Genomic DNA, 2,904 nt, shown 5'->3' with positions numbered 1-2,904 from the left:
GGCATCGCAGGGCGGGTTTTTTTCCTGGGGTGGGGGAGAGGAAGTTTGCGAAGGTATTTAACACTTTCCTGTGAATGGTTTTTCCATAAAATATTAATGCCGTATATATAATCTAATTGATTCCTTAGGGCAATAACCTCTGACAAAACGGCCCTGATTAGGAGATAATTGAGTGTGTTGAATCGCGTCCTAAGAGAGCTTAATGTTGACAAGGTCCATTATCTGGTGATAATGACCCCCTTTTGTCAGGTGCTCGGGCCATTAGGGGAGACTTGGGGGGATAAATCCTCCCTGAACTCTTTTGTCCAATTACTCGGGTCGCTTTGCAAATCAAAGCTGATGTTTGCAGCCCGGGGGGGAGGCAGGAGCATCAGGCGGGGGCTCCTCTGCCCCAGAGGTGGGACGAGTTGGGATGGGGCGGGAGGGCCGGTGTGCTGCACCCAGCTGCCTGCTGATGAGGACATCCCGGGTCATTGGAGGGGAAGGGATAACACTTCATTAGGATAATGCTCCGTTTCAGAATCAGGCTTTTCCTTGCTCCCTCTCTGCCCGAAATAAGTTACTGCCAAGTACCGGGGCCACTGCACTTGCTGTAAGAGTGTGCTCGGCTTTGGGATGTGCGAGGGCAGCTGAAAGAATGCGTGTCAGTCTGGAACTCCGGAATCCGGGATTCAGATCCTGGCTCAGAATGAAGCTGAGGGGTAGGAGATGGAAGCTCCTCCACCCACAAGTCGCCCTGGGAAGTATCCATGAGCCATACCCAGAGCATCTTTCTGGCTGGGTTCATGTTTCCCCATCCAAACCCTTCACCCGGAGTGTGCTGAAGCATCTTCTTACAATTTAGGATAACTCGGGATTGCACATTTTCTGGGAGGATGCAGGAAAAGAGATGGGAAGCCTGGGAGCTGGTCCTGGGTGCTGTGGATGTGTGTGCTTCTCCCCTGCTCCCTCTGTGCTCCCTCCCACGTGTGCACATGTATGGACACTCAAAAAAGCATTAATGTAAACCACCATTGATTTCAATTTATATTAATACACTGTGCAGTGAACTGAGGTGGCCGATTCACAATCCTCATCAGGTTTCAGTGTGCTGGGTAAATCAGATCCCTTGGTTCACCATCGTTTAATTATAAGCAAATTGTAAGTGAATTAAGATGAATCGAATTAGAACCACTCCAATACTGAATAAAAGCATCCACCAAGGAGTCTGTGAAGGTTTAACTAATCTACTTCGAGAAGTAATTGGGATGCACTGCCCTGCACATCCCTGTCTGGCCAAGTGCTGAGCAGCAGCAGGAGCCTGGTGCCAGGCAGGAGGGCAGGGCCTGGGCATGGAGCAAAGAGATCCCTCAGCCCCAGCAGCTCCTGAGCTTCCAGCCACCGGGCAGGGCAGCAGGGCTGGCTGGGCTAGGGAGCAGCCAGAGCATCGCCAGTGAGGCTGGAGCCCGGGGGGAGGGCAGGAGCATCAGGCGGGGGCTCCTCTGCCCCAGAGGTGGGACGAGTTGGGATGGGGCGGGAGGGCCGGTGTGCTGCACCCAGCTGCCTGCTGATGAGGACATCCCGGGTCATTGGAGGGGAAGGGATAACACTTCATTAGGATAATGCTCCGTTTCAGAATCAGGCTTTTCCTTGCTCCCTCTCTGCCCGAAATAAGTTACTGCCAAGTACCGGGGCCACTGCACTTGCTGTAAGAGTGTGCTCGGCTTTGGGATGTGCGAGGGCAGCTGAAAGAATGCGTGTCAGTCTGGAACTCCGGAATCCGGGATTCAGATCCTGGCTCAGAATGAAGCTGAGGGGTAGGAGATGGAAGCTCCTCCACCCACAAGTCGCCCTGGGAAGTATCCATGAGCCATACCCAGAGCATCTTTCTGGCTGGGTTCAAGTTTCCCCATCCAAACCCTTCACCCGGAGTGTGCTGAAGCATCTTCTTACAATTTAGGATAACTCGGGATTGCACATTTTCTGGGAGGATGCAGGAAAAGAGATGGGAAGCCTGGGAGCTGGTCCTGGGTGCTGTGGATGTGTGTGCTTCTCCCCTGCTCCCTCTGTGCTCCCTCCCACGTGTGCACATGTATGGACACTCAAAAAAGCATTAATGTAAACCACCATTGATTTCAATTTATATTAATACACTGTGCAGTGAACTGAGGTGGCCGATTCACAATCCTCATCAGGTTTCAGTGTGCTGGGTAAATCAGATCCCTTGGTTCACCATCGTTTAATTATAAGCAAATTGTAAGTGAATTAAGATGAATCGAATTAGAACCACTCCAATACTGAATAAAAGCATCCACCAAGGAGTCTGTGAAGGTTTAACTAATCTACTTCGAGAAGTAATTGGGATGCACTGCCCTGCACATCCCTGTCTGGCCAAGTGCTGAGCAGCAGCAGGAGCCTGGTGCCAGGCAGGAGGGCAGGGCCTGGGCATGGAGCAAAGAGATCCCTCAGCCCCAGCAGCTCCTGAGCTTCCAGCCACCGGGCAGGGCAGCAGGGCTGGCTGGGCTAGGGAGCAGCCAGAGCATCGCCAGTGAGGCTGGAAGTGAGAGGGAAGAGGAGCTGGAGCAGCCTGATGAGGCACAAATTGGAAGCCGGGGTTGATCTGTCGTCTTCTTTTTTTTCCCTCCTGGGAGTGTCATTTGTACAAATTGCCCGTCCGTGCCAGCTTGGGAGAGACCTCACAAGGGAAACCTGGAGCCTTCCCTGCTTTTCATGTGAGCGGATGCCCCTTTTATTTCTGAGCAAGGAGTAAGTGGAGAAGAAAGGAGTCCCTGTCAGGCTCGGGAGACAAATTGCTTCCTGCAGCCCGAGGTGGCTCAGCTCTAACAACCACCCGTTCCCGGGGTGAGCCGAGGTGCCCCCGCCAGCCTCCCCCACCCCCCGCCACTGCCGACTTTTCACTTGAGC

This window comes from Chaetura pelagica, unplaced genomic scaffold, assembly GCF_000747805.2.
Source record: "Chaetura pelagica isolate M959 unplaced genomic scaffold, ChaPel_1.0 scaffold650, whole genome shotgun sequence".
NCBI lineage: Eukaryota > Metazoa > Chordata > Aves > Apodiformes > Apodidae > Chaetura > Chaetura pelagica.
The sequence above is the reverse complement of the archived record's forward strand: the minus strand, read 5'-3'. Positions refer to the sequence as shown.